The 20,415-nt window shown below is 37.4% G+C and overlaps 1 pseudogene; it reads right to left on the bottom strand.

Annotated features, from left to right (window-relative positions):
- Positions 1-11,315: 11,315 nt before the first annotated feature.
- LOC104679849 overlaps positions 11,316-20,415 on the bottom strand; it is a 64,168-nt pseudogene continuing 55,068 nt past the window's right edge.

Here is a 20,415-nt window from a genome sequence, read left to right as displayed (position 1 = left end):
AGATTTAGCTGAACTAAGGAGAAAAACCCTACATCAATACCTGCTACAACACAGATGCAGCATGAAAAATTAGGTTAAGTGAAATAAGCCAGTCACAGTAGACCACTTGCTTCTTATTTCAGAGGCTTATAGGCAAATCTATACAAAGAAGGTGGGTGGTTCCCTAGGGCTGAGGGAGGAAGGGAAAACTAGTGAAGATGGTTAAAGGACATGAGGTTTATTTTTAGGGTGATGAAAATGTTCTAAAATTGATTGTAATGATGACTGCATAACTGTCTGAAAATACTAAAGTCAATGACTTGCATATTTTAAATAAGTAAATTGCATGGTGTGTTCAATATTTCTCAATAAACCTGTTATACACCACCCCCCTCCCACACAAATTAATTTGGTACTAGTGATCTGGAGACAGGTACTGCTTCGTTTCAAATCACTTGTCAGAATTCAAGACATAAGAGAATCAACAGCTGTCCTTTTTATAGAAAAAAAATTTGTATTTTAAAAACTATCCTTTTAATTAGTATCAAGTCTGTAAAGTTAAATGAAAAATCTTTCACTGCTTAAAGCACTGAGAGATTTATATTGAGGAATAAGACCTTGTTTCCTTTGGCCCCCATTTCTATCTAAAGGGTCTAGGAATCACATGCTTCAAACTATAAAATCTCATCAGATGGGTTTTATTAACTCTTATAATGTGGCTTACTTTCTAACCTGATTCTGGTACAGCATCACAGAGAAAAGCTGTTGAAGGAAATAAAAATATTTAACTCCAAATATTTTTTTTACATATTTTGAAATGGCTGCTGCAGGGCCAAGAGATTGAAATGACCCTCATTAATGTAACCCAATCTCTCCCCTTCTAGGTCTTCCCAGATATGGGTAAGATTAAGAGCCTGATGCATTTAAAGTCTGAAAAGATATATTTACCCTCTATTTTCTCAACATATTTTGGCAGAATTTGGGTTTTTCCATTATTAATTTTTTCCCAAATTACGTGACTTTTAAGCCCAAAACTGACTTAAAATTACCGTATGTTGGAATATAAATTTTTCTATTACATAGATGCATGTGTTTGTATGTTCACTGCAGCACTATTCTCAGTAGTAAAGACATGGAATCAACCCAGATGACTATCAGTGATACATGGGATAAAGAAAATGTGATATATATACACCATGGAGTCATAAACATGAATGAGATCATGCTCTTTGCAGGGAAGCGGATGAATTCAAAGCTGTTATCCTCAGCAAACTAACGCAGGAACGAAAAACCAAACACTAAATTTTCTCACTTATAAGTGGGAGCTGAATGATGAGAACACGTAGACTTGAGGAGGGGAATGACAAACACTGGGGGCTGTTGGGGTCAGGAGGGAGAGCATCGAGATCAATAGCTAATGCCTGCAGGGCTTAATATCTAGGTGATGGATTGATAGGTGCAGCAAACCATCATGGCACACATTTACTTATGTAACAAACCTGCACATCTCACACATCTCTAGACCTTAAGATAAAATAATTTTTTAAAAAAATCACCTTATGTTTTAGCTTTTTAATCAGAATATCCATTTTCAGTTGATCTGTTTTTAAGTCTCAATGGCAACCAAAGTCTTCATTTCCAAATGCACTTAACATATTTATTGCCATTTCCAGGAGTTTCTTATATCTGCAAAAATGCAGAGAATTAGTAAGTCAAGTACTTTTAAGAGTAAATATTTTTTTTTTTTTTTTTTTTTTTTTGAGACGGAGTCTTGCTCTGTCGCCCAGGCTGGAGTGCAGTGGCATGATCTCAGCTCACTGCAAGCTCCACCTCCCGGGTTTACGCCATTCTCCTGCCTCAGCCTCCCATGTAGCTGGGACTACAGGCGCCCGCCACCTCGCCCGGCTACTTTTTTTGTATTTTTTAGTAGAGACGGGGTTTCACCGTGTTCGCCAGGATGGTCTCGATCTCCTGACCTCGTGATCCGCCCGTCTTGGCCTCCCAAAGTGCTGGGATTACAGGCTTGAGCCACCGCGCCCGGCCTAAGAGTAAATATTTAATAATTGTTTAAACAGATATTACGTTATGGCATATCAAAGAAACAAATCTATAAACTATAATCCTTTCAGTTTCAACTGAGCACAGTTTGGAAGCATTCTATATGAAATTATAACCTTAGATACATAATATGAAGAATAATTTTATGGCATATATGGCAGGTAAAGTGGTATTATAACCATATAGTTGTTTTTTTTTTTTTTTTTTTTTTTTTTTTTTTTTTTTTTTTTTTTTTTTTGAGATGGAATTTCACTCTTGTTGCCCAGGCTGAAATGCAATGGTGTGATCTCAGCTCACTGCAGCCTCTGCCTACTGGATTCAAGTGATTCTCCTGCCTCAGCCTCACAGGTAGCTGGGATTCCAGGTGTGTACCACCACGCCTGGCTCATTTTGTATTTTTAGTAGAAATGGGGTTTCACCATGTTGGTCAGATTAGTCTTGACCACCTGACCTCAAATGATCCACCCACCTTGGCCTCCTAAAGTACTGGAATTACAAGTGTGAGCCACCACACCTGGCCTAACCATCCACTTTTTGTAAATAAATTGTTCATATCCATGTTGATATGCTAAGATAAAATGACCTATTATACTAATTATAAGCCATAACCCAGAGATCAGTAACCAAGATAATAAAGTAAAACACATAACGTTTGAAAAAGACACAAAAATATATTTTGATACCCACTGACCACATTCCATAAGAAGAAAAAAAAGTACACACTAAAAGCGTCAAGGACATTATTCAATGTAGAAAAAGAGAAGAAAGCAAGCATCTTTAATATCTGAGTTAAGGAGAAAAAGGAAACAGGTAGTTTTAGAAAAAAGGAAAGGGGCAGAGAGATGTGTGATGATTTAAAGACTTTGAAGAAGAGATCTAGAGATCTTTGCTGACATAGTGTCAACAAAATGAAAGAGATACAAAACCATATAGAGAAAGGCAATGACAGAAAAATGTAGATTAGAATCAGAAAATCAACTTAAGTTCTCAGTAAATACACAGAAAAGTAGCTGTGTTCAGGGATTCAAAGACACATTCCATTTTAAAAACATCTGTGATCAAAACATGAACGCTCATTTTACTTTTAAGTTATACATATATTTATATACATATGAAATTTTTTCTGTAAAACAGAAGTTTAATAACACATATACTTCATGTATAGAATGGAGGTATCTGTGTAAAATGAGTAAATTTCCATTGTTTTATATCGAAAAGAAAAAGAAGCAGAACAAAATATAAGCTACATATCAAGATAAATTTTGAAGTTAAATGACACCAATAGGTCTTCTTTAAAGAATTTGAATGCAGCAGAGGATACTACAAGAGGAAGAAAAGATGACCACAGACAGCAAAAGTACCTTCAGAAATAAAAATTCAAACTAGATAATGAAGAGTGCACTTGATGTTGTCCAAGGCTTTGTCATTGTTTTCAAAATCATTAAATAATAAGTGGTTAGGCAAGGTGGCTCATGCCACTTTGGGAGGCTGAGGCAGATCATGAGGTCAGGAGTTCAAGACCAGCCTGACCAGCTTAGCAAAACCCCGTCTCTACTAAAAATACAAAAATTAGCCAGGCATGGTGGCACATGCCTGTAATCCCAGCTACTCAGGAGGCTGAGGCAGGAGAATTGCTTGGAGGCGTAGGTTGCAGTGAGCCGAGATGGCACCACTACAGTCTAGCCTGGGAGACAGAGCCAGACTGTGTCTCAAATAAAAATAAAAATAAAAATAAAATAAGTATAATATTTTGGCATTCTAAAAAAATTTCAGATTATGTTGTTTCTCTTATGTACATATTTTTAATATAAAATTTTTCATCCCAACCTTGCCCCAGCAGCTCAGCTGACTCCCACCCCCATAAGGCACATGCCTATAAAGTTGTGTTGTGAGTTTCTGAAATACTTTTTAAAATAGAATTCGTTTAATTATGAAAATGCAGACATAAAATGAATTTGTATTTCAATTATAGTCAAGTAAAATTATAGTTAAATCAATTAATAAAGGATTAACATGTTCTACAATATTAAAATCAAACCCAGTTGCCTCTTCTTTTAATTCACGATTTTTCTTTCTTATTTGATTCACATTATAGTCCAGTGATGATACTAACTCAAAAAGTTTTCTTAAGTCTTCATTGTTTTCTTCAGGCTTAAGAAAAGTGTTTAAAATTATTTTTGTAAAATCCAGAGACCCTCTTTTATCTTAAAAATATTATTTCTCATAAGTTGATGAGTAATATGTATTTAGGCAGGGCTATAAAGTGCATTTTATAAACCTGATGCCAATAAGGACAGATTTCAAAACTAGTCACTTTTCTTAAAATGCTAAAAATGATTCATACTTTCATCATTATCTTTTCTGAAATTTAAACTGCCAAAAATGTTTGTTACAAATGAGGGGTTTTACACACAAAATACTAAGAGTTAGTTAAAGAAAAAAAAAAGAGTACTTATATTTACATTTTAGTTTTTAAAGATGCTCTAGAAACACTTTCATTAATAGTTTAAGATATTCCAACTTTTCTTAAATTACGACTTACTAAGACAATTTTTAGAAAACTCTTATCTAGTTCCCATTACATTTTTGATCCTCATCTGTCTTCAGGTTGCGCTAAATACTGTCATTCTCTGTAAGTATTCACCCATAGGTTTCAGTTTTTCCCTTTCTCTTAGCCATTTCTCTTTAAAGTTGTTTTTTCTATAATAAACAAAAACACAACTTTTGTCTACTTTTTGTAGCTTTTCTATTATCCTGTTTCTCCCCTTCCATTGGATTCTATGACACATGGTCTCATCCAGAAATCTATTTTTCATCACTAATTGTTTTTAACACTGAAATCAAATTTTTAATAATTCCAATAAAAAAGTCCAAGGGTCATGAAGGACTTTATCCTGCTTTACTCAGCAGCAACTGTGAGCAGTGACCAAATGCTCCCTCTGCTCCTCTGACCCCACTTCATTTCTAAATGCAGCAACCTCTGTTGTTCAGCCCTATGCCTTTCTGTTTTTATTGTTGTTGTTGCTGTTTTTAAGATGGAGTCTCCCACTGTCACCCAGGCTGAAGTGCAGTGGCACCACCTCGGCTCAACACAACCTCTGCCTCCTGGGTTCAATCAATTCTCCTGCCTCACCCTCCCAAAAAGATAGGATTACAGGTGTGTGCTACCATGCCTGGCAAATTTTTCATATCTTTAGTAGAGACAGGGTTTCACTATGTTGTCCAGATTGATCTTGAACACCTAACCTCATGATCTGCCTGCCTTAGCCTCCCAAAGTGCTGAGGTTACAGGACTGAGCTACCATGCCCAGCTGCTATTCCACTTTTTAAATTCTCTCAGGACTCCTAAAATCTCAAAAGTTTGACCTAGAGTTTCTAATCTACATTTCCAGCTCTGACCTTTTATCTTGAGGCCTCTTCCTTCCAGTACACGTATTATAGACAATATTCTCAACCACACACTCATACACTGCTACTTTGTGCAGATTACTTTTGCAGATAGTGAATCTTGTATATTCTATTCTTGTCTATTCTGTTGGTTCTTATTGATATTACTTTGAGTATACTGTTATTTTCTAATCTCAAAGGAGGACAGTCTCACCGTTATGATACTGACCAGTATACTTTGTCCTTTTTTTCTTTCTTTCTTCTTTTTTGGACCAGTATACTTTGTCCCTTTTTTTCCCTTTTTTGAGATGGAGTCACACTGTGTCATCCAGGCTGGAGTGCAGTGGTGCCATCTCAGTTCACTGCAACTTCCACCTCCTGGGTTCAAGTGATTCTCCTGCCTTGGTATCCCAAGTAGCTGGGACTACAGGTGCACACCACCAAGCCTGGCTAATTTTTATATTTTCAGGAGAGACAGGGTTTCACCATGTTGGCCAGGCTGTTTTTGAACTTCTGACCTCAGGTAATCCACCCACCTCAGCCTCCCAAAATATTGGGATTACAGCACCCAGCCCTTTTTTTCTATCAGATTATCACTTGTTTGCCTTTGTTTTCTTTTAAAGAGTTTCTTTTTTCCATAGAGATATAGCATGATGAAAGTGTTGTTCTAAAGTTTCTTTCGGGGGACACTCAACTGTATCATTGGGAAGCTCCAGTCAAGTAGAGGTCTCCCTTCCTCCTAATCGAGATACTTCAGCTCAAAATGGTGTCCACCAAATGTCTTAATCCAGGTAGTCTCTTGCTTAGAAACTCATGAAATAAGAACCTTCTCAAGAAGTTAGAGGCTATTGATTGAGATGTTTTAATATTGCCCCTTATTATATGTTTTACTCCCAAGGCAGACAACAAAGTGGCTAATAACTCTGAGCCTGATGTCGAACTCACTTCTATGGGAATCTATACAAAACCTTTTATTTGTGAGACAGAGTCTCGCTCTGTTACCCAGGCTGGAGTGCACTGGTTTCATCATCGCTCACTGCAACCTCAATATTCCAAGCTCAAGTGACCCTCCTACCACAGCCTCCCAATGTAGCTGGGACTACAGGCATGCACCACCATGCCTCAGCTAAGTGTTTAAATTTTTTTTTAGAGACAGGGTCTCACTATATTGCTTTGGCTAGTCTCAAACTCCTGGGCTCAAGCGATCCTCCTGCTTCAGCCTTCCAAAATGCTAGGATTACTGGCATGAGTCACCTCCCCCAATCAGGTGTTTAACTGGGGACTAACACAAAGCACTTAGAAGAGTACGTGGAACATAGTGAGCTACAAAAATATTTGCTACTAGCACAATTATTTAAGTGTATCTCTTAACAAAATTGTGTATGCTAGGCAGGTGGCATGCCAATGGAAGTGGTCTCCTATAACTGCACGCAATCACTTTTCTCACCACTGAGAGTTGCAGCAAATGGGGACATATAATTTATAACTTACTTTTCTCTCTGTGTGACTCAGTAGGCAATGACTATGCATGTACTACAATGTAAGTAGCACCTCCTGGACTGAATAGTACATAACTGACATAACCAGCAGAGACAGGCTAAAGACACTGAGCTGAAAACCCTGGACACTACTGCTAAATTGAAGCTCCTGAATCAGTTCCCTCTGAGCAACTGTTGCTGTGGTGCTGCCTTCACAAGCACTCTGCTGAGCACTCAGATTGAGGGGCTGTGCTATCATTCATCAGACAAGCTGCAGCCAGAACTCTTCAGCTGACAAACTGGTGGCAGTCCAGAAAGATAGTTCTGACTGCATAGTGAAAAAAGGCCAATTTAGATTCTTTCTCATAGTCAGAAAAACATAAACATGTGATTGACCGATTCTCCTCTATTAGACTAATTGGTTTAGATTTGATAGTTAATTGCTAAAAATACATTTAGAATATAAACCTTACTGTGTCGAGGTGTCAAAAAAGAAATAATTGGTATGGTATAAAGTATTTAATTGTATGCTAAAAACTTCTAAGCTTAATTTTTCAATTTATGCAAGGATAGGTGGCATACATGTTATATATTATTCCCCTGTTAAGCAAATTTATAATGAGAGAAAATTATCTTCCATAAAAAAAAAGCCATGTAAATTAAGGACTAAGTTCTTCTGCACAGACTAGCCAACAATTGCTAACACATAAGGTCAATGAGAGTCAGAACAATCAGAGAAATCTTCAGGAAAACAAAAAAATTGTCTGCCAGGTCTGAATGAATGAGGCTAGATAAACAGAAACTAAGAAGGCAGAAAGGCTAGCATGAGCAAGACAAGTGCTGATATCTGCCCAATTAACTCTGAGGATAAAGTCCAATTAGCAGGGAAATAAAAACACATGTCCACATAGTAACCTGTAAGTGAATGTTCGCAGCATCATTTTTCATAATAGCTAAAAAGTGGAAACTAATCTAAAGGTCCATCAACTGATGAATGAATGGAAAACAAATATAGCCATGCAATAGAATATCATTTAACTATAAGAAGAAATAAACTATCAATGTGTGCTAAAACATGCATGAATTCTGGAAACATTATGCTAAGTGAAAAAGCCAGTCACAAAGGATGACATACTGTAGAGCTCTACGTATGTGAAATATGCAAAACAGGCAAACCTATGGAGACAAAAGTAGATGGTGGTTGCCTACAACAGGGGTAGGTGAAGGGACATGGAGGAAGGTTGCAGTCATGCCTAGGAGATGTGGGGTTGCTTTTCAGGGTGACAAAAATGCTGTGAATATACTAATAGATACTGAGTTGCACATTTTAAATGGTTGAACTGTCTGATATGTGAATTATATCTCAGTGAAACTGTTTTTAAAATCCAATGGCAGGATCAAGATAATTTTCTCAGCTCTCAGTTTTTGATGTACATACTATATCAGATCTAAATATTTCCACACTTTTATAGTATATTTTAAATAAAAGATAAATAAAGAGAATGCCTAACTTTTCAAATAGTTTGTAAATTAACATAAAACATGAACATTTCAAAGAATAGTATAATGGTCTTTCTCTACAAGTTAACCTAGAATTTCTGAAATAAATAGACACAGATTCTGTGTCCATTCACAAAAATGAAGAAATAAGACAATTTTTTGGAACATTCCATTAAACATTCCCCTGTGATTTAATCTAGCCTGCCTCATCAGAGCAATACAAAAATTACTTGAAAATATGTTTAACAGGAAAAAAGTCAATTTTCTGTGAGGAAGGATGTATAATTCTTAATTTTTCCAAGGGTACATACTGTAAGAGAAAAGCTATGCAATGGTCTTTCAAAATGGTAGAATAAAAGCCACAATATAAAAAAACAAGTACATTATAAAGCTAGTAAAATGGAAATAATTAAAATGAAAATACAAAATCAAGCTTCTGCCAAAATTAGTATCCTAAAACATGTTATATAATTCAACCAGCTACAGAATAACTGTTGACATGTTAAATTCCATACATACTTGACTTTCCACTTGAAATAATTTCTTCTTTGAGGCCTGTGTCTTATCCAAATTAATGTGACAATGTGATGTACCTTCCAGTGGAGACTCTAACGTAGTTAATTTTTTTTTTTTTTTATTATACTTTAAGTTCTAGGGTACATGTGCATAACGTGCAGGTTTGTTACATATGTATACTTATGCCATGTTGGTGTGCTGCACCCATCAACTCGTCAGCACCCATCAATTCATCATTTATATCATGTATAACTCCCCAATGCAATCCCTCCCTCCTCCCCCCTCCCCCCTCCCCATGATAGGCCCCAGTGCGTGATGTTCCCCTTCCCGAGTCCAAGTGATCTCATTGTTCAGTTCCCATCTATGAGTGAGAACATGCGGTGTTTGGTTTTCTCTTCTTGTGATAGTTTGCTAAGAATGATGGTTTCCAGCTGCATCCATGTCCCTACAAAGGACGCAAACTCATCCTTTTTTATGGCTGCATAGTATTCCATGGTGTATATGTGCCACATTTTCTTAATCCAGTCTGTCACAGATGGACATTTGGGTTGATTCCAAGTCTTTGCTATTGTGAATAGTGCTGCAATAAACATACGTGTGCATGTGTCTTTGTAGTAGAATAATTTATAATCCTTTGGGTATATACCCAGTAGTGGGATGGCTGGGTCATATGGTACATCTAGTTCTAGATCCTTGAGGAATTGCCATACTGTTTTCCATAATGGTTGAACTAGTTTACAATCCCACCAACAGTGTAAAAGTGTTCCTATTTCTCCACATCCTCTCCAACACCTGTTGTTTCCTGACTTCTTAATGATTGCCATTCTAACTGGTGTGAGATGGTATCTCATTGTGGTTTTGATTTGCATTTAATTTTTTAAGGGGATCAGCCACTTCTCATTGAAGTTGCCTCATAACCACCTGATAAAATATTTTTGCTACTGATTTTATAAATTGCCTTCTTATTATGTTAATAATATTTTACTCTAATATACCTACTTTGAAAATTATCACCACACACATCAATTCACTTTCTTTTCATCACATGTACACACTTTTATTTATTACTGAATTCAGTGAGGGAGACAGAATGTGTTACTTCCTGCCAAATCCCAACAGATTCATCCCACCATTCAATCATCTTAGAAGCTCAACTCAACCTCAAAGTTCCTAACATATTCAATCATCTGTTCAAATCCTTCCAACAGATTCCTATCTCAGAATAAAAGTAAAATTCCAATGGCCTTTGAGGCCCTAGGTAAACAGGCCTCTACCTCCCTCTCTGACTTCAAGTTCCTACAACTCCCTCCTGTGCTCACTCCATTCCCACTGTACATAAGCCTGCCACCCCTCTTTAGTCTGAAAATAGGGATGTAATGCCTAACTCATAAATCACAGGCAGCTGCAATATCTTTGTACTGGACAAAGTTATATTCAAATGATAGTCATTGACTCTTGAAATAAAAATTATGAGCTAATTATTAATATAAATATTCAAAGTAAATTATAAATACCAGTGGGAAGACCAAATCAAATATGGTTTTGCTAAAATCTACCACATTTATCCTAAATTATAATTTTATAACAAGTAGGTGCCTTTAAAACATTATGTGGTCATAAAAATACGTAATTTGAGACTGACATTTTCAGATTTAAGTAAAATTAATATGAATAATAACAAAGCTATACCAACTAAAATACATAAAAAGCTACTTAAAGGAAGGTATTACAAGACACAGCAATACACTTCAGTTCATCTGGGGAATCTAGAATTAAGTGACGAAGCAAATCACTTAATTAAATTTTAATTTGAAAATACTTATTTCAGATGTAAACATTTCCATTTATACCTTCATCATGGTCTTAACGCGGCAACATAAAGACATTAAAATTACTGCTTCAGCAGCACAGGCCTATCTACCTTAAAATATGACTCTGTGCCTAATAAAATTTCATAGGTGACACAATGTCTTTTCTCAAAGTAAATCATCTCTCAGCTCTACCTTTTATTTCCTGGAAGCAAGGTATGTTTCCAAGCTAATATAATAAACACATTTTTCCTTTTTTTTTATTAAAAAGCTTTGTTGAAATATAATTTACAAACTATAGAATTTTTCACATAAAGTTAAAAGATTTTTAGTAAATTTACTGACTTGCGCAGCCATCTCTACAACCCAACTTTAGAGCATTTCCATCACTGCACGATCCTTCATACCCATCAGCAGTCACTACCAGGTTTCAACCCCACCCTTTGTAAACATTAATCTACTTTTTGTCCCTATACATTTATCTTTTCTGATGTTTCATGTAAATGGAATTATACAGTATGGTAAACACACTTTTTATCTATTGATTTTTATATTCAACTGGGTTCGACATGTATCCAGAACCAAATGTTTACATTATCTTTCTATAAGTTTGAAAATATTTATCTTCCTTGACACTTACTACTCTTTGTTTTCTGTTTCTCATATTGAAAGATATTTTCTTTTAAATGATTACATTCATTCATTTGCTTATTTTTCTCTTCTAGCAGGAGGTCTTTCTTTCCACTCTCAATAGAGCCTCTTTGGATATTAATTACTATCTCTTGATGATCCTCTTTCTGATGAACATCATCTAGTTGCTGTTCAAGCCACGGATTTTCACATTGGAGTTGACATATCCTCTCTTCTACACAGTTCCACATTCCAGTGGATTTACTCACTTTAGCTTCTGCATTTTGATACATCTCTTTCATTTCCTTTATTTGCTGCTGTGTTTGGCTTATGTCATTTTGTACAGTTTCTAAAGCTAATGACTTTTTTCTGAGAGTATTTCTTGTCTTACGGAACTTATCTTTTAAGGTAATTAATTTAATTTGCATTTTAGAAAGTTGTTCAGTAAGAAACTCATTCTTATCTTCTACTTCAGAAATATCAGAAGTCATTTTTACTTGTAGAGAAATGTCTTGTGTTCTCTCTAAAGCAAGTCTTAGGTTTCTTTCTGTTTTCACACTTTCACTGTGTTTACTTATAGCAGCAGCCAGTCTAGCCTGATATGATTCAATTTCAGCTTCCAGTCTTGCCTTGTTTTCTTTTGCCTTCAACAGTTTGGAATTGAGCCCTGTATTCTCAGCCTTGAGATCATGAAGCTCTTGTTGATACTTGAATGCTGTTTTTGTTATTGTTTCCTCATTGAGTTTTATACTCTTTTCAAGGTTAGCATGATTACCTCTCAAGTGAATGAATAACCTGCACATCGTACACTAACAAAGTTATTGTAATTGGATGTCCAGCTGGAGAAAAAGTTGAAGCAAAACTTTGAACCTTATAGAGCATAAATTCCAAAAAGTTCAAAAATGTATTTAAAGTCAATGAATTTATAAAAGTAAACACACACACACACACACACACACACCCCAGATAATTTTTAAGACTATCAGAATTGGAAGAGCCTTTCCTTGAATTACCACGAACCCAAAAGCAAAATTAATACATTAACAAATTTGACTAAATTAAAATATATCAAAAAAATTGCATTTACACTTTGATAGCTAACCCATTCACCACCCTATAGTAAGAACCTTAGTTCACATGTATTTGGACAGATACAATTTCCCAAAGTTATTACAGTTTTGTTTCACTGATAATATTCTATTGCAATTTGACTCTTGTAACACTTTTATAGTCAGTTGTAAGAATTACATTTATGAGATCCTCCCGAAGATGGCCGAATAGGAACAGCTCCAGTCTCCAACTCGCAGCACGAGCGACACAGAAGGCCGGTGATTTCTGCATTTTCAACTGAGGTACTGGGGTCATCTCACGAGGGAGTGCCGGACAATCGGTGCTGGTCAGCTGCTGCAGCCTGACCAGCGAGAGCTGAAGCAGGGCGAGGCATCGCCTCACCTGGAAGTGCAAGGGGGAAGGGAATCCGTTTTCCTAGCCAGGGGAACTGAGACACACAACACCTAGAAAATCGGGTAACTCCCACCCCAATACAGCGCTTTAAGCAAACAGGCACACCAGGAGAATATATCCCACACCTGGCCGGGAGGGTGCCACGCCCACGGAGCCTCCCTCACTGCTAACACAGCAGTCTGCGGTGATCTATCGGCAAGGCAGCAGCGAGGCTGGGGGAGGGGCGCCCGCCATTGCTGAGGCTTAAGTAGGTAAACAAAGCTGCTGGGAAGCTCGAATTGGGTGGAGCTCACAGCAGCTCAAGGAAGCCTGCCTGTCTCTGTAGACTCCACCTCTGGGGACAGCGCACAGCTGAAGACCAACAGGGGAAGCAGCGGGGGCCGGTGCAGACGTGAACGACTCTGTCTGACAGCTTTGGGGAGAGCTGTGGATCTCCCAACTCGGAGGTTGAGATCTGAGAACGGACAGACTGCCTGCTCAGGTGGGTCCCTGACCCCTGAGAAGCCTAGCTGGGAGAAATCCCCCACTAGGGGCAGTCTGACACCCCACACCTCACAGGGTGGAGTACACCCCTGAGAGGAAACTTCCAAAGGAAGAATCAGACAGGTACACTCGCTGTTCAGCAATATTCTATCTTCGGCAACCTCTGCTGCTGATACCCAGGCAAACAGGGTCTGGAGTGGACCTCAAGCAATCTCCAACAGACCAACAGACAGTCCTTCTGACTGTCAGAAGGAAAACTATCAAACAGGAAGGACATCTATACCAAAACCCCATCAGTACATCACCATCATCAAAGACCAGAGACAGATAAAACCACAAAGATGGGGAAGAAGCAGGGCAGAAAAGCTGGAAATTCAAAAAATAAGAGCACATCTTCCCCTGCAAAGGAGTGCAGCCCATCGCCAGCAACGGATCAAAGCTGGTCAGAGAATGACTTTGACGAGAGGAGAGAAGAAGGCTTCAGTCCATCAAACTTCTCAGAGCTAAAGGAGGAATTACGTACCCAGCGCAAAGAAACTAAAAATCTTGAAAAAAGAGTGGAAGAATTGACAGCTAGACTAATTAATGCAGAGAAGATCATAAATGAAATGACAGAGATGAAAACCATGACAAGAGAAATACGTGACAAATGCACAAGCTTCAGTAACCGACTCGATCAACTGGAAGAAAGAGTATCAGTGATTGAAGATCAAATGAATGAAATGAAGCGAGAAGAGAAACCAAAAGAAAAAAGAAGAAAAAGAAATGAACAAAGCCTGCAAGAAGTATGGGATTACGTAAAAAGACCAAATCTACGTCTGATTGGGGTGCCTAAAAGTGAGGGGGAAAATGGAACCAAGTTGGAAAACACTCTTCAGGATATCATCCAGGAGAACTTCCCCAACCTAGTAGGGCAGGCCAACATTCAAATTCAGGAAATACAGAGAACGCCACAAAGATACTCCTCCAGAAGAGCAACTCCAAGACACATAATTGCCAGATTCACCAAAGTTGAAATGAAGGAAAAAATCTTAAGGGCAGCCAGAGAGAAAGGTCGGGTTACCCACAAAGGGAAGCCCATCAGACTAACAGCAGATCTCTCGGCAGAAACTCTACAAGCCAGAAGAGAGTGGGGGCTAATATTCAATGTTCTTAAAGAAAAGAATTTTAATCCAGAATTTCATATCCAGCCAAACTAAGTTTCATCAGTGAAGGAGAAATAAAATCCTTTACAGAGAAGCAAATGCTTAGAGATTTTGTCACCACCAGGCCTGCCTTACAAGAGACCCTGAAGGAAGCCCTAAACATGGAAAGGAACAACTGGTACCAGCCATTGCAAAAACATGCCAAAATGTAAAGACCATCGAGGCTAGGAAGAAACTGCATCAACTAACGAGCAAAATCACCAGTTAATATCATAATGACAGGATCAAGTTCACACATAACAATATTAACCTTAAATGTTAATGGACTAAATGCTCCAATTAAAAGACACAGACTGGCAAACTGGATAAAGAGTCAAGACCCATCAGTCTGCTGTATTCAGGAGACCCATCTCACATGCAGAGACATACATAGGCTCAAAATAAAGGGATGGAGGAAGATCTACCAAGCAAATGGAGAACAAAAAAAAGCAGGGGTTGCAATCCTAGTCTCTGATAAAACAGACTTTAAACCATCAAAGATCAAAAGAGACAAAGAAGGCCATTACATAATGGTAAAGGGATCAATTCAACAGGAAGAGCTAACTCTCCTGAATATATATGCACCCAATACAGGAGCACCCAGATTCATAAAGCAAGTCCTTAGAGACTTACAAAGAGACTTAGACTCCCATACAATAATAATGGGAGACTTCAACACTCCACTGTCAACATTAGACAGATCAACGAGACAGAAAGTTAACAAGGATATCCAGGAATTGAACTCATCTCTGCACCAAGCGGACCTAATAGACATCTATAGAACTCTCCACCCCAAATCAACAGAATATACATTCTTCTCAGCACCACATCGCACTTATTCCAAAATTGACCACATAATTGGAAGTAAAGCACTCCTCAGCAAATGTACAAGAACAGAAATTATAACAAACTGTCTCTCAGACCACAGTGCAATCAAACTAGAACTCAGGACTAAGAAACTCAATCAAAACCGCTCAACTACATGGAAACTGAACAACCTGCTCCTGAATGACTACTGGGTACATAACGAAATGAAAGCGGAAATAAAGATGTTCTTTGAAACCAATGAGAACAAAGATACAACATACCAGAATCTCTGGGACACATTTAAAGCAGTGTGTAGAGGGAAATTTATAGCACTAAATGCCCACAAGAGAAAGCAGGAAAGATCTAAAATTGACACTCTAACATCACAATTAAAAGAACTAGAGAGGCCAGAGCAAACACATTCAAAAGCTAGCAGAAGGCAAGAAATAACTAAGATCAGAGCCAAACTGAAGGAGATAGAGACACAAAAAATCCTCCAAAAAAATCAGTGAATCCAGGAGTTGGTTTTTTGAAAAGATCAACAAAATTGACAGACCGGTAGCAAGGCTAATAAAGAAGAAAAGAGAGAGGAATCAAATAGATGTAATAAAAAATGATAAAGGGGATATCACCACTGACCCCACAGAAATACAAACTACCATCTGAGAATACTATAAACGCCTCTACGCAAATCAACTAGAAAATCTAGAAGAAATGGATAATTTCCTGAACACTTACACTCTCCCAAGGCTAAACCAGGAAGAAGTTGAATCCCTGAATAGACCAATAGCAGGTTCTGAAATTGAGGCAACAATTAATAGCCTACCAAGCAAAAAAAGTCCAGGACCAGATGGATTCACAACTGAATTCTACCAGAGGTACAAGGAGGAGCTGGTACCATTCCGTCTGAAACCATTCCAATCAATAGAAAAAGAGGGAATCCTCCCTAACTCATTTGATGAGGCCAACATCATCCTGATACCAAAGCCTGGCAGAGACACAACAAAAAAAGAGAATTTTAGACCAATATCCCTGATGAACATCGATGCAAAAATCCTCAATAAAATACTGGCCAACCGCATTCAGCAGCACATCAAAAAACTTATCCACCATGATCAAGTGGGCTTCATCCCTGGGATGCAAGGCTGGTTCAACATTCACAAATCAATAAACATAATCCAGCATATAAACAGAACCAAAGACAAGAAACACATGATTGTCTCAATAGATGCAGAAAAGGCTTTTGACAAAATTCAACAGCCCTTCATGCTAAAAACGCTCAATAAATTCAGTATTGATGGAACGTACCTCAAAATAATAAGAGCTATTATGACAAACCCACAGCTAATATCATACTGAATGGGCAAAAACTGGAAAAATTCCCTTTCAAAACTGGCACAAGACAGGGATGCCCTCTCTCACCACTCATATTCAACATAGTGTTGGAAGTTCTGGCTAGGGCAATCAGGCAAGAGAAAGAAATCAAGGGTATTCAGTTAGGAAAAGAAGAAGTCAAATTGTCCCTGTTTGCAGATGACATGATTGTATATTTAGAAAACCCCATCGTCTCAGCCCAAAATCTCCTTAAGCTGATAAGCAACTTCAGCAAAGTCTCAGGATACAAAATTAATGTGCAAAAATCACAAGCATTCTTATACACCAGTAACAGACAAACAGAGAGCCAAATCAGGAATGAACTTCCATTCACAATTGCTTCAAAGAGAATCAAATACCTAGGAATCCAGCTTACAAGGGATGTAAAGGACCTCTTCAAGGAGAACTACAAACCACTGCTCAGTGAAATCAAAGAGGACACAAACAAATTGAAGAACATACCATGCTCATGGATAGGAAGAATCAATATCGTGAAAATGGCCATACTGCCCCAGGTTATTTATAGATTCAATGCCATCCCCATCAAGCTACCAATGAGTTTCTTCACAGAATTGGAAAAAACTGCTTTAAAGTTCATATGGAACCAAAAAAGAGCCCGCATTGCCAAGACAATCCTAAGTCAAAAGGACAAAGCTGGATGCATCACGCTACATGACTTCAAACTATACTACAAGGCTAAAGTAACCAAAACAGCATGGTACTGGTACCAAAACAGAGATATAGACCAATGGAACAGAACAGAGTCCTCAGAAATAATACCACACATCTACAGCCATCTGATCTTTGACAAACCTGAGAGAAACAAGAAATGGGGAAAGGATTCCCTATTTAATAAATGGTGCTGGGAAAATTGGCTAGCCATAAGTAGAAAGCTGAAACTGGATCCTTTCCTTACTCCTTATACAAAGATTAATTCAAGATGGATTAGAGATTTAAATGTTAGACCTAATACCATAAAAACCCTAGAAGAAAATCTAGGTAGTACCATTCAGGACATAGGCATGGGCAAGGACTTCATGTCTTAAACACCAAAAGCAATGGCAGCAAAAGCCAAAATTGAAAAATGGGATCTAATTAAACTAAAGAGCTTCTGCACAGCAAAAGAAACTACCATCAGAGTGAACAGGCAACCTACAGAATGGGAGAAAATTTTTGCAATCTACTCATCTGACAAAGGGCTAATATCCAGAATCTACAAAGAACTCAAACAAATATACGAGAAAAAAACAAACAACGCCATTCAAAAAGTGGGGCAAAGGATATGAACAGACATTTCTCAAAAGAAGACATTCATACAGCCAACAGACACATGAAAAAATGCTCATCATCACTCGGCCATCAGAGAAATGCAAATCAAAACCACAATGAGATACCATCTCACACCAGTTAGAATGGCAATCATTAAGAAGTCAGGAAACAACAGGTGTTGGAGAGGATGTGGAGAAATAGGAACACTTTTACACTGTTGGTGGGATTGTAAACTAGTTCAACCATTATGGAAAACAGTATGGCAATTCCTCAAGGATCTAGAACTAGATGTACCATATGACCCAGCCATCCCACTACTGGGTATATACCCAAAGGATTATAAATTATTCTACTACAAAGACACATGCACACGTATGTTTATTGTGGCACTATTCACAATAGCAAAGACTTGGAATCAACCCAAATGTCCATCTGTGACAGACTGGATTAAGAAAATGTGGCACATATACACCATGGAATACTATGCAGCCATAAAAAAGGATGAGTTTGCGTCCTTTGTAGGGACATGGATGCAGCTGGAAACCATCATTCTTAGCAAACTATCACAAGAAGAGAAAACCAAACACCGCATGCTCTCACTCATAGGTGGGAACTGAACAATGAGATCACTTGGACTCGGGAAGGGGAACATCACACACTGGGGCCTATCATGGGGAGGGGGGAGGGGGGAGAGATTGCATTGGGGAGTTATACATGATATAAATGATGAATTGATGGGTGCTGACGAGTTGATGGGTGCAGCACACCAACATGGCATAAGTATACATGTGTAACAAACCTGCACGTTATGCACATGTACCCTAGAACTTAAAGTACAATAAAAAAAAAAAAAGGAAAAAAAAAGTGGAAATGTAAGTCAAAAAAAAAAAAAAGAATTACATTTACTAAATCATAAATCTAGACATTATACTAGTCACTCCTATATACATTCATTGATGAACTCATCTAGTTACCACAATTTTGAAAAAGAAAGTTAAAAATATAAGCAAGCTACAGGATTTTCCCCAGGACTTCTGACTCTACTTCTAGTTCTCCAACAGATAACAGTTACTTCTGTGATGTAAATATATCAATACAAAACTTTTATTTCAAAACACCAATAGTAAATAAGATAAAATTTATAGAGCTCTTCTTAGAATATTATGAGATTATTTGTGATTGCAATATTTTCTGTTACTTCTTTATAATATTAGGTATAGTAACCAGTATGAAATAGGGGAAAGAAAAAGGAACAATTTTACTGGGAACAAATTTTTATCAATACGTTATCACTAAGTGCATATTATGGTATATAATTGTTTTCGAAAGCTCTTTGTAATAAAATTATATTCTATGTGGATGTCAAGATTTATAATAAATATTAATAATTGTACCTGTAAGTGTCATCATTCATTTTTAAAAATGAGATAACATTTCTGGTTTGTTTTAGACCTAAATAATATATATGAAATCAAGGGGATATTATAAGTAACATTGCTAAAATAAAGTTTAAAATACAGAGTTTTTACCAAAGAGTGATTTACCTGATTTGGAGCATTTCTTACTGTCTTTGGTTTCATCTCTAGTGATTGAACAGTCGGTTCAAGTTGTTTGCTTCAACTTCTTTCTTACTTCTTCTTTCTTACAACTTCTTTCTTCAACTTCTTTCCTTTCTTTTTTTTTTTTTTTTTTTTTTTTTTTTTCTTGTTGAGACGGAGTCTCGCTCTGTCGCCCAGGCTGGAGTGCAGTGGCCAGATCTCAGCTCACTGCAAGCTCCGCCTGCCGGGTTTACGCCATTCTCCTGCCTCAGCCTCCCGAGTAGCTGGGACTACAGGTGCCCACCACCTCGCCCGGCTAGTTTTTTGTATTTTTAGCAGAGACGGGGTTTCACCGTGTTAGCCAGGATGGTCTTGATCTCCTGACCTCGTGATCCGCCCGTCTCGGCCTCCCAAAGTGCTGGGATTACAGGCTTGAGCCACCGCGCCCGGCCCAACTTCTTTCCTTTCTAATTCTTCTCTATTTTTTTTTTGTAAAGCATATTAACATTTGCTTTTTCTTCATTTTCTTGTTTTAAGGTGCATCTGCAGATAAAGACATTTATCTTAAAATTCATTTATCATAAAATTCATTTTGTTAAAAAGTAACAATTTCATCTTCTGATCTACCTCTTCATATGTTACTATCCTAACAAAATTTCTATGTTCTGGATTATTTTTCCTTTCTAGTTCTCAGATATTTAATTTCTCACTTCAACATCTTCAAAAGAATGCATATAGTTGAAAAGTAGTAAGGAAAGAATATTCTGCTAAAGTTTGTGTTCCTAGTCCCTGTAGTATATATTATAAAAAAGGATACTGGAGATTACTCAGTAAACTTACAAGTTCAAAATTACCTTTTTAAATCACGCAGTCATAATTACTCCATAATTTTAAAAGATCATTTACAATTAACCAATGTTTTAAAGTTACTATTTATTGA

This window comes from Rhinopithecus roxellana, chromosome 13, assembly GCF_007565055.1.
Source record: "Rhinopithecus roxellana isolate Shanxi Qingling chromosome 13, ASM756505v1, whole genome shotgun sequence".
Lineage (NCBI taxonomy): Eukaryota > Metazoa > Chordata > Mammalia > Primates > Cercopithecidae > Rhinopithecus > Rhinopithecus roxellana.
Note: the sequence above shows the minus strand (reverse complement) of the source record. Positions and strands in the feature narration are given on the sequence as shown.